This window comes from Tursiops truncatus, unplaced genomic scaffold, assembly GCF_011762595.2.
Source record: "Tursiops truncatus isolate mTurTru1 unplaced genomic scaffold, mTurTru1.mat.Y mat_scaffold_211_arrow_ctg1, whole genome shotgun sequence".
In the NCBI taxonomy this organism is placed as follows: Eukaryota; Metazoa; Chordata; class Mammalia; order Artiodactyla; family Delphinidae; genus Tursiops; species Tursiops truncatus.
The window spans coordinates 69,852-82,222 of NW_022983237.1; the positions used below are offsets into that span (position 1 = coordinate 69,852).

The 12,371-nt window shown below is 61.2% G+C and overlaps 1 pseudogene; it reads right to left on the reverse strand.

Moving 5' to 3' along the window:
• Positions 1 to 9,014: 9,014 nt before the first annotated feature.
• LOC117310776 (paraneoplastic antigen Ma6F-like) lies at positions 9,015 to 11,080 on the reverse strand (annotated as a pseudogene).
• Between the last annotated feature and the right edge of the window lie 1,291 nt (positions 11,081 to 12,371).

The window sequence follows — 12,371 nt, forward strand, 5'->3', positions numbered from 1 at the left end:
ACGTGAACATTACGTGGGATCCTGGATTTGAAGCACCTGCCATATAGCAGGTGGGCACTTGGAAAAGGTGGAGAATTTCAGGGCCAATGGAACCTGCTCAGACACTCCTGCCGGAAAAGAAGGGGATTTTGTCATCACAAATGGTAAGCACTCCCGGGGGAAAGCAGGGATTCCTAGTGCCCGTTCGTGCAGTGAACTGACTGATGGGGGGCAGTGCTAGCCCAGGGACGGCCGTGGCAGGCGGCGCAGCAGCGGCCGGGACACGCCAAGAGCGCCCCAGGGACATTCAGGGAGACACTTTTCAGGGGGGCAGCAGCGCCCTCCCCAGTAGACTCTGGACGAGCACACATCACCCCGGCACACAGCCAGTCCTGACCAGGGCGGCGCAGGGCACACGGGAGCTGCTGCCCATCAGCGGGAAGCTCTGACGTTCTCTACGTGCGCTGAGCCTGCCCCCTGAGGGGCTGGTGTGAGTTGTCTCAGCCGTGGCCCTGTTTCCCGAGAAGCCCCCATTCCCCAGCCCCAGCTAACGTCTGCTCTGAGCTCCAGCCTCCTTGGCAAAGGGCTGACCTCCTGCCTGGCTCTCGCCTACCCTCCTCTGTGGCAAATATCGCCGGCTGCTGCTTTAGGGGCCTTTGTGAGCAAGTGCGGGGCCCGGGCCTGTGCCTGTCCGTGGTCCCTGAGCTGGGGCTGGGCACAGGGATAGGGCTGGGTTGGTGGCGGGATGCAGGGTGTGAAGCCAAGTGACATTCACAAGACAGCAGCAGGGTGTAAAGCCACGTGTGAGCAAGCATCCAGGAGGAGGGGCATCCGCAGGGCCCTGAAGGGCACAGACACTCACGCCCCGTGGGGATGCAGAGAGCCCTCCAGCCCGGCGGTCCCCGTGCTTTGAATGCAAGCTTGCCGCCTGCCTGACAGCCAGTGTGCCCGGGGAAGTGAGCCTGCAGGAGAACGTGGGGCCACCACGCCGCTGGGACAGAAGGGAGCAGAGTGGGCAGTGGAAGGAGAGAGCAGGGCCCAAGCCTGGGCATAGGAGCCGCCTTCAGAGGGCCGTGCCTCGGACCCCCACGTCCGGGACCCTTCTCCATCCTCACGCCCTCAGTCCTAGACCCTCACCCTCCTCCCTGGCCCTCGTGTCCATTTCACGAGAGATGGTGACCTGATGGGGCTGGGGAGGCCACGTGGGCAGAATCCAGTGTCAGGCTCTCATGGGCACTAATGCCCAGCTTCCCTGTGTTTTCTCCATTATGTGGCCTGAGGCGTCAGGTAGTAGGACCCCGTGGAGGACAGCTGAATCCCCCTTGACTGTTGGGGAGACAGGTCAGGCCAGTGCGGGGATGGGTCTTTGCAGCGCATATGATGCTTAGCTCGGAATAAGAGTCCTTCTAGTGACAAGCTGATCAAATCATGGAGACTCCCTACGCCTCGATTTCTCCATCTGTAAAATGGGCCTCCTAACAGTACCAGGCAAAAGCATTGGTGTGGGTTTCCCCATGATGTGACCTGCTTGTAAAAAGCCTGGGCCAAATGAAGTGGTCGGTGGCTGTAGCTCTTGTTACTGAGTGTGTAAGAAGGATGCGCCCTCCCCCATGTTGTGAGGATTCCCGACCAGTGCACGTCTTGGGATCCCCGCGTACGTGGGTTAGCGCAGTTTTTCTTTCCTCGTGAACATTTGTTGTCAGAATGCTTGGGCTCGCCTTCCTCGTCTTCTCGCTTGTCCCCGTTCAAGATGAGGCGGTTGATCTGAGGTGTCGCCTCCATTGGAACACGGGTGTTTGCAGCTTTAGGTCCCAAGTGCCTCTTTGGCCGCGTGCCATAAGTCCTGGGGCCTTTGGTATGTGTTTTCTTCATTTCAAAGTATTTTCTAGTTTCCCTTGTGATGTCTTGTACGTTCCCTGGGCTATTGTTATGGACTGAACTGCGTCCCCCCAAAATTTGCATGTTGAAGCCCCAATCCCCTAGAACCTCAGAATGTCACTGTGGCTGGAGTTAGTGGTTCTTAGGTTGAAATGAGGCCATTAGGATGAGGTCTAATCCAAGATGGCTGGTGCCCTTGAGGGAAGAGCGGATCAGCACACGCAAGGAGAGAAGGCAGGGGCTGGGGGTGCGTGCACAGAGGGTGACCACGTGAGGGGCGGTAAGAGCACGGCCACCTGCAACCAAGGAGACCGGCCGCAGTACAAGCCACCCCTGCTGGACCCTCCCTCTCGGCCTCCTGGTCGGAACCACCGTGAGAATCTGTGTCTGCTGTTTCAGCCCCTCATCCTGTGCTGTGGGATTTGGCATCGTCCCAGACTAATGCGGTTATTTGGGGACGCACGGCTCAATTTCCCTCTCTTTGCAGATTTCCCACATTTCCTTCTGTTATTGAGGTCTAATTTCACTCTATTTTGGCCAGAGGACATACTTTGTATGATTTCAGCCCTTTTGTTTGTATCCCCTTAAGTTTACTGAGGGATGCTGTGTGGCCTGACGCGTGGAGTACCCTGGAGAACGTTCTAGGTACGCTTGACGAGCACGTGTCTATTCTCTTCTTGGGGCAAATAGTCTACACATGTCATGAGACCTAGTCTTTGTACAGTGCTGTTCAAATCTGTGATTCCCGTACTGCGGTGCTGTCTGGTCGCTGTACCCATAATGAAAGCAGGCTGTGTTAGTCTGCTTAGAGCTGCCATAGCCAAGTCCCACAGAGGAGGTGGCTAAAACTACAGAAATGTACTGGGTGCCAGTCCTGGTGGCTAGAAGTCCAACGTCAACTGGCTGGAAAGTGCAGTCTCAGGTGAGGGAAGGCGTCTCTTCCTGGCTCGCAGACAGCTGGTTTTCTCTTGGTCCCTCACTTGGCTGCTTCTCTGAACAGGTTGGGGGGGGGGTAGGGAGGGAGGGAGGGAGAGCGAGAGAGAAAGAGGGAGGGAGGGAGGGAAAGGGGGAGAGACAAAGGGAGGGAAGGAGGGAGGGTAGGAGAGAGGTGGAGGGAGGGAGAGAGTGAAAGGGAGAGAGAGGGAGGGAGGGAGAGAGAGAAAGAGGGAGGGAGGGAGAGCAAGAGAGAAAGAGGGAGGGAGGGAGGGAAAGGGGGAGAGACAAAGGGAGGGAAGGAGGGAGGGAGGAGGGAGAGAGGTGGAGGGAGGGAGAGAGTGAAAGGGAGAGAGAGGGAGGGAGGGAGAGAGAGAGAAAGAGGGAGGGAGGGAGAGAAAGGGGCAGAGACAAAGGGAGGAAAGGAGGGAGGGAGGGAGAGAGAGAGAGGGATGGACAGGGCCATAGAAGGGGAGGAGGGAGAAAGAGAGAGAGAAAGAGGGAGGGAGGGAGAGAGTGAAAGGGAGAGAGGGAGGGAGGGAGAGAGAGAAAGGGAGGGGGGCGAGGGAGGGAAAGAGAGAGGGGGAGAAAGGTAGGGGGAGAGAGAGTGAGAGAGGGAGGATGGGAGGGAGGAAGAGAGGGCGAGGGAGGGAGAGAGGGAGGGAGATCTTCGGTGTCTCTTCTCTTTTCCAAAGGACACCGCTCTTGTCGGACTGGGGCCCCACCCTTGTGACCTCATTTAACCTTACTGACTTCCCCAAGGGCGCTATCTCCAAATACACGCGCCTTGGGATTAGCACTGCAACAGGTGGACTTAATGGTTGGGGTGGGAGCTGGGGGATCCATTTGAATCCATCACAGGGGGGACCGAAGTCTCCCACTTCTACTGTAGACCGGTTTCTTCCGTCCCCTCTGTCCATTTTTGCATCGTTCACTTGGGGCGCTGCTGTTGGGCTGCTCAAGAGACCCCCCTGACGTGCACTAGCTGTTGCATTGTGACAGACGGGAGCGGCAGATGGGACCACCCCTCACCCGGGCAGACCCGGGGCTCCTCTGGCTGCTGGTGCTTGGATCATTCCTGGTACCTTGGGTCTACTTCCCCTCCTCCCCCAACCCACCTGTTTTTTTTCTTTTCTGTGTTTCTGGCCACCCCACAAGGCCTGGGTGATCTTAGATCCCCGAGCAGGGATTGAACCCGGGCCACCGCAGTGAAAGCATAGAGTCCTAACCCCTGGAACTCCAGGCAATTCCCGCTCCCCCGCCCCCTCCTTAGCAGTGTTTGGGAGGGGATGTCGCCCTATCGCTGTGACAGCCACAGAGTCCTGGCCAGGTCCCCCGGCCCATCCCCCACACGTGGAGGCAGCAACTGTGAGCTGGGGGTGCGCCCTGGCCTTCAGTGCTCTGTACACACCACTGGGCGCTGACCACAAGGACTCGCGGTATAAGCGCGACACCCCAGCGCCCAGAGGGTGGTGGAGCATGGCGCCCTTGAAGTGTTTAGCTCGAAAGCCAAGGAAAAGGAGAACCAGGAAAATGTCTCCAGACGCAGGACCCACAGTGAAAAGCAAACCTCAATCCTGCTGTCCAGACACCAGAGAGCACCCCCAAACTGAACACCCGCAGGCCCCTGCCAGGGACCGTCACCTCCACACCTGTGCGTCTCAGGACAGTAAGGGCTCTTTTCAGGCCTCTGACCAGGGGAGGCCTGAGCTCTTCTCATCTGTCAAATCGAGACTCTGCTGGAAACGGTGTCCCCGCAACCATGAACCCGTGGATGCCAGGCCCTTCCTTGTGCTTGTCCAGCCCTTCAAGGGTCTTTCTAGTGAGTGGAGGCACGTCGTCTGAGGGGCTTCACTGGCTACCTGCTAGGTGCCCGCACTGGGCCGGGGGTGGGGCTGTCACCTGTCATCGTTTCCTGCTGAGGGGACTCAACTGCTCAGCCACGCCCAGGACGGAGGCGCCAAACACGTGTTGGGTGGAACATCGCTCTCATGTCCCCGTGCTCTTTACTGCCCTGCAAGGTTCTGGCCGCGTTACCACCTCCGTGTGTCTGCAGGGTCTGCCTGGTCAGGGTCCTCTGTGGGCCTGCCTGGAGGGGTCGGGTATTCCAGGAAACAGCGGGAGCCCATGCAGCAGCAGCAAAGGGGCTCAGGGGCCGACGGATCAAGGTCAGGGAGGCGGCAGGCCTGGCGGCCACCTCGGGCATCCAGGGTGCGCAAGAGGCAGCAGCGCGGCCCCCGGGAGCTGCGCGGGGGGGGAAGGCTGAGGACTTGGGGGGGGTGCGGCGGCCAGGCCCGGCACGGGCCAGGGAGGACTCATCTGGGCGGGAGGCCAGGCGCAGCAGAGCCAGGGGACCTCGGCTGGCTGGGCCACCCCTGCCAGGACAGGGACTAGAGGGACCAGAACCTGCACGTTGGGATGCGGCGCGGGGGGCTCGGCTGCTGTCCGAGGAGGGGCCGGAGCGACAGAGTCAGTCCCGGCCAGGGCGGAGGCATGGTCGAGTTGCGGGTAGCTCGGGGTCCCCTGGATATGCTCAGGAGACGGTGGGAGGCCGTCCTGCGGCTCCGCGGCACTGAGCGCCGGGAGGTGCCCCGGGGCTGCCGGCTCGCCGTCCACCTGCCCGGATGCTGGTTTAGTGTGTACTCTGGGCTTCATCCTCACCAGGAGGTGCGGGCAGTCTCTCTGAAACAGGGGACTGTGGTAGAAGTGTAACTGAGGTCGCAGTTGAGAGAGAAAAGGAAACCCCGAGTCACAAAAGAGTTGCTCGCAAGCAGCAGCCGCCTGGCTGGGCCCCTGGGCGCCCTCCCCCAGCCGACCCAGGGCCTCTTTGGAGAAAGCGGGACCCGGTCCCAGCAGGATGCTGTGCCCCAGCTTTGACATCCCCGAGACTCGCTCACTCACCATCACCTTTCGCCCTTGGAAAATGACTGAAAATGGCCCCTTAGGACGAGTACAAGGCCCACGAAAGGGGACTTGGCGTTTGCAGGTACGAGACTGCAACAAGGTTCGGTAGCTTTCTAAGGAAGTGTCCGAATCGCCCCCTGGCCAGCACCTCCAGGGGCCAGACCGGGGACGCTGACTGCTTCCCAGGAAAGGACCTGCGCCCCCACTCAAGTGATGCTCTGGAGCTATGGGAGTCAAGGGGGCACACAGACCTCCCCCCTCCCCCCGGCGGGCCACTGTCCCCGAGCAGGAGGACGGGAAGGGCCAGCGTTGCAGCAGTGTCCTCTTGTCCCCCGCTGTGACTGCGGGTCAGGCACGAGCGGCACTGCCCACGTGTCAGGAGTACAGGATGACGCCTTGCCCGCGTGTGCTGTGAAATGATCACCACAGGGGGTCCAGTTCACACGCATCACCTCACACAGACACAGCAAAGGGAAAAGGAGGAGGGAGAGAAGTGACGTCCTTGTGCTGAGAACGTTTCGGGTCCCCCCATAACAACGTCCCAACACAGCGCGCGGCACTTCCAGCTCCGGCCGTCACGCCGGTGCCCAAGTACCACCCTTTAAGGAAGCTCTCCCGACACGCCTGCCGCCGTCCCAGGCGGCCCCGGGATGGCACCCGCCCCCCACCCCCGGGCCCAGCGGCTCAGCCCCTGGAGAGGGCTCCTCCCCCGCCGTCCCCCGCCCTCCTTACCTCGCTCAGGACGTGGGCGGGGCCGCTCCTTCGTGGACAGGTTGGTCACGCAGAGGGACGTGTGCATGTCCTGGTACACTTTGCTGAATCCATAGCGGTTAAGCTGGCGGATGAAGCTCTCCACACGTTCTGTCTTGAACACCTTGTCTAGGCCGCCCCTGTCCAAAACCTCCTTTTGAAACAGCGGCCTGTTGACAGCCTATGCAAGTCCCGTCTTCATTCCACCCAATGGATGCAAAGCGACTGCTGTGGACGTTCGTCCACAGCTTCCTGGGAAAGGGGTGGAAGAGCAGGCTGCCTTCCCACACGGCCTCGCAGGCGGTGCGAGGCCTTTTCAACAAAGGCTCTTCCGTCAAATCCTGGAAAGCGGCTTCTCCAGGCAGCAGCCTGAGGTCGGGGTGCCCCGCGGGCACGGGCTGGTCCAGGGCGAGGGACTGGGGGGTGCAGGTCCCCTGAGCCGAGGGCCGGAGCCGCTGTGTCGGGAGGAAGAGGCGCCTCGCCGAAGCCGGGCGCCCTGCCCGCGGGCGGGGCCTTCTCGTCCGCAGCCATGCGGAGCACGGCGTGCCCCTCCGCCACGGTAAACGGGACAGTGCAGCGCGGCCGGCAGCACCCTGGGCTCACACTCCCGCTCAGCCCCTCACAGAAGTGCTCCGGTTGCTCGGGGGTGACAGCACAGCCCAGCCAGGAAGTGACATCCTAAAGGGCAGGCCCGTCAGCATGTCAGCCTCCTGCTTCACGCCCGTCATCGCAGGGGGCACGAAGACACTCGTGCACGGGTGCAGAGCCACAGGCCGAGCGCTCGTGCAAACCGGCCACGGCCTTCTGGTCCCAGAGCCCCCGGGCGAGGCACACGTGCACGGACCCACGTGGTGACCCACGAGGTCAGAAGTCCTCCTGTGTGTCCCCTGGCCTTCCGGGCCGTGCACAGCACCCATGATTTCAAGCACGAGCATCGCCCCGAGACGCGGCCCACGGTCAAGGCGCTAAAACTTTACAATTCACCTATGAACTGGAAGAAAAACCCTCACGATGTCTGGGTCTGCAAAGTGCCTACCTTACCCTCTCCCCGGAGAGGTGTCCCATGGGTGCTGAGCAGGAATCGGACTCTGGACCCCCGCCCTCACCCGCAGCAGCCCTTTCCCTCCATTGCCCACAGCAGAGGCCAGACTCAGATGAAACGTTCAGGGAAATTTATTAAAGAGAAACATTGACTGAAACCACTGAACAGAGGGCATAACAACACACAGAGGAACTTCTAACGGCCACCGGAGCTCACGGGTCCCGGCCCCACCCAGGGTCCTCAAAAAGGTGCCTCCGCTACACCCCACCCGGCGGCCCTCCATCTCCCCACAGTCTCCCTTCCTGAAGGCCCCGCGGGTGGCCTCTCGCCAGGAGGATGGGCGCCGGCCATGCCCGCTCCCCCCAGGGCAGACCCTCCATTTCTGGCCCACATGCCCGGGGCCTGGCCCTGCCCTATGGCGGGCACAGGACAGTCCCACAGCAGGGCGCACGCCACCGAGCCGGGGACGTGGAGTCCCGAGGAACAACGGGGTGGCCCAGCAGAACACAAGCCCTGGGGGGCCTCCCGCAGACCTCCTGCAGCCCCGGTCAAGGTCTTCCTTCGAAGGTCGCAGGTGGGCTCCCAGGTCCTGGGGCGGGCGCTGGCTGTGACCTCGTCCATTCCCGTCCTTCCCGCCGGCTCCTGGGACTGGGCTCGGGGTCTCCACGCCGCGCAGGGCTTGGGGGAAACCGCTCAGAGGAGAAACACATGCACATTTTCCACAACAACAGGCAGCGCTGGGCCTGAATCTATGCCCAGAAAGCACAACGTTGAGCTCACGACACTGGCCCACAGAGACCAGAGCCTTGGCTGGCACGTGGCGCACCTCAGGGCTCTGCGGGGGGACGATGGCTGGGGTGTGTGTGTTGGGGGGGGGGGGGGGGGGGGGGGGGGTTCCTTGACACCTGGGTCCCTCTGGGGCCTACAGGGACACATTTGGGCTTGCCAGTACAGGGAGCAACCTGCCCCAGGGGATGATGAATAGGGGTCCCCTCTCAGGAGGGAGGCCCAGGCACCTGGTGTGGCCCCTAATATGGGGCCAGTAGGCTGCCAGGCCTGGCCTCCCCCTGCCTCCAAGCGTGGGGGCCCTGGGGCCTGCTGAGCCTACTGGCCCGAAGGTGGACCCCGGGGGGCTCATCTCCTGCAGGCCCCGTCCTCATTTCCCGGCTCTTCTGGGATGGGCTTTGAGCCCCTCCTCGGGGGTCTCCTCGGCCTCCTGGCCTCCTGCCTGGGCGAGGCCCTCTGGCTCCCAGCCCAGGACCTCCTGGGCCACCGGGGAAGCACTGGCCCATCCGGCCAGGCATGGGTGACCCCGGGGGCATATGAGGGTCCTGCCTGACCTAGGCCCGCCAGGGGCGGCAGCACTTCCATCTTCCTGAGCTGGCCGTGGACGCCTTGCTGGTCCTCCCCAGGGCCAGGGGCTGCCCTGGCGGCACCATGGTCTCAGGGCCCTGCCCTGGCGGCACCATGGTCTTCAGGGGCCGCCTCGCCAGCCTTGGCAGTGCCGGCAACTGCCGCACTGGCCTCCTCACGTGCCGGGTGGTCCTCGGCGCTCCCTTCCTTGGAACGGGCGGCCCTGGGCCGGTGCTATCTTCACCGGCCGGGAGGCCTTGGTGCCATGTGCAGTGGTGCCTGCGGTGATGGCCTCATGGGCCGGGGCGGCCTGGGCGGCTGCTGCCAGGACTGCAACGTCCACACGGGCCTCTTCCTGCCCTGGGAAGTGCTCCCTGCTAGCCGGGTCGGCGTCCCAGGCCTCGGTCTTTCTGGATGAGCCGCAGCATCCCCGCAAAGCCGGGAGGCCTCCTCATCAGCCGCCGCCTCCTCAGCGTGTCCCGGAGCGTGTCGTTCAGCCGGGCCCGCGTCAGCACCTGCCGGGCGCGCGCCTGGTCCGCCATGGCCGGGTGGATGGCCCCCTTCTCCAGGGCCGACTGCAGCAGGCCTTCCAGGCGCATCACGTACGCAGAGAGAGTCTCCTGGGGCCGCTGGGCACAGGTCACGAACTTCAGCCGAGCACTCCCCGGGGGGTTCCTTGTTCCCAAACACACCTGCACCAGCGCGGCCAGGCAGTCCTGGGCAGCCAGCTCGGGATCTTCCGCCAGGAGGCCGCGCAGGAGGTCCAGCGCGGCGGCCGCGCAAGCTCTCCACCAGCCTCCTCCTCCTCTCCCTCTCAGACACGTGGCGCCACAGGTGCAGCGTGTGGCTGGCCTGCTCCAGCCAGCTCTCAGAGGACCCTTCCCGTGGCCCGGCTCTTCCATCCCAGAGAAGGTTCCCAGCTTCCTGGTAAGCCCATGCTGTTCCAGCACGGGCTGCGAGGCCTGCCTCCACTGCTGGGTCCCGGGCCCATGCCTCACCCATGGGCGCCTGCCGCTGTCACAACTGCTTCCTCAGGCGCAGCCGTTGCCCGCCCGTGGGTTCCCTGCCATACTCAGAAGTCCTGCCACGCCTGCAACATTTCTGTAACCTGCAGCTCCTTCCTCATCTGACTCAGCTCCTGCTTCACCTTCAGCTCCTGCTTGACCCCTCAGCTCCTGCTGACCCTCAGCTCCTTCCGCACCTGCAGCTCCTTCCTCACCTGCAGCTCCCTCCTCACCTGCAGCTCCCTCCTCACCTTCAGCTCCCTCCTCACCTTCATCTCCCTCCTCACCCTGCAGCTCCTTCCTCATCTGACTCAGCTCCTGCTTCACCTTCACCTCCTGCTTCACCTGCAGCTCCTTCCTCATCTGACTCAGCTCCTGCCTCACCTGCAACTCCTGCCCTCACCTGCAGCTCCTTCCTCGCCTGCAGCTCCCGCCTCATCTGAGGCTCCCTCCTCACCTGCGGCTCCTGCCTCACCTGAGGCTCCCTCCTCACCTGCAGCTCCCTCCTCACCTTCAGCTCCCTCCTCGCCTGCAGCTCCCTTCTCACCTGCACCTCCCTCCTCACCTTCATCTCCCTCCTCACCTGCAGCTCCCTTCTCACCTGCACCTCCTCCTCACCTTCAGCTCCCTCCTCACTTTCAGCTCACTCCAACTGCAGCTCCCTTCTCACCTGCAACCTCCTCCCTCACCTTCAGCTCCCTCCTCACCTGAAGCTCCCCCTCACCTTCAGCTCCCTCCGCCTCACCTAAGGCTTCCTCCTCACCTGTGTCTCCCTCCATACCTGCGACTCCCGCCTCCCCTGCAGCTCCTCCTCCCCTGCAGTTCCTGAGTGACCTGCAGTTCCTGCCTCACCCGCCCGCCAACCACTGCTTGTCCCTGGGGCTGCGCAGGGCAACTGGGTCTATCCTGTGAATCAGCATCAGGGGCCTGGGGCAGGCAGACCACACAGTCCAGGGCCCTCCCTTGCCTGGTATTTGGCGGGGGAGCAAGCTTCGATTTAAACACTCAGCAAACTCGACCAGGGCAAACACTCGACCCCAGCTCCTTTCTGTAGACCTTGCCCAGCACTCGGTACCCTGCCCAGGGAACGCAGGGCAGCCTGCACAGCCTCCTGGAATCCTGGTCTTTGCAGTCATCTGGGATTCCCAGGATGAGCAGAGATTCGCTGAGCGTTCACGCCCATCGAACCTGCACCAGTCCCGCACAATACCGCCAGAGCCATCGCCATCTCGAGGACCTGAGGGTGGGGGGGGGAAGCGATCAAACAGGTGTGCACAGGCTGTTGAAGTGTGGGAATCGGCCTGTGGGTGCAAAGAAGGAGAGAATCATGTTTGTGCCACACAGCCCACCCTAGTGCCCCTCACAGCAGCAGCCTGGAGCACCTCCCTGCCCTGTTTGGTTTGTTGACTTTAGGAAACTTTTTTATAAATTACATTTATTTACAAGATAGAAGGCTAGGGACTTCCCTGGTGGCGCAGTGGTTAAGAATCCACCTGCCAGTGCAGGGGACACAGTTCGATCCCCGGTCCGGGAAGATCCCACAAGCCGCGGAAGAACTAACCCCACGCGTCTCACAACCACTACCCACACGATCGCTCTAGAGCCCACGAGCCACAACTACTGAGTCCACGTGACAACAACCTCTGATAGCCCACATGCCTGGAGCCCGTGCTCTGCAACAAGAGAAGCCACCGTAATGAGAGCCTGCGCACCGCAACGAAGAGTAGCCCACGCTCGCTGACACTAGAGAAAGCCCGCGCGCACAGGCAACAAAGACCGAGCACGCAGCCAAAAAGTAAAAAATAAAATTTTAACAATAATAACAAAAGACTCACTTGATTGCGTACGACACAAGAATAACATTAATCAATAAGTAAAATAAATATAAATTGCTTTTTAAAAAAGCACAGATAGCCAAGGCTTCTAGTCACCTATGTTCTACATATGTCCTGCCCTCAGTTTTAGGAAGCTGCCTTTTGCTCTCCCTAATGGTAATTGTTTTCACAAGTCTTCCACATTTGTTAGCATTAAACATTTCCATAATGTCTCAGAGATGTTCCCCTATGTAGCTCTGTGCTGTTAGCCATTGCCCTGCACCGACTCTGATCCGACTAACTCTCGGCCTCTGGGCAGCCCCTCCCTCCTCCATTTGGCGGATCAGCGTTTCTTCTATGGCTTCCCCTCACGCTGATCTCATCGCTTCCTAGGCACTGTGACGCCACCTCGAGTCTTCCTTGCTTCTTTCTACGGAGCAAGAAGCGCACTGGCTTCGTTCACACGTGCCTCCAGCCTCCTAATGCTTTCCCGTATCACTCCATTTCCTTCTCTGATAAGTCTCTCTTATTAACTTCAGGTTCTTATGTTTCCTATTGCTCGTTCCCTCTCCTTCTACCTGCATCCTCTCCACTGTGACTGGTTCAGCTCCACTGATTTTATGTCTCTGACTCTTCTTCCTAACATGAAGACATTTTAGAGAATACAGTTCTCACTCACTGTCGCTTTTTGCTGACTCCCACCTAAATCCTTTG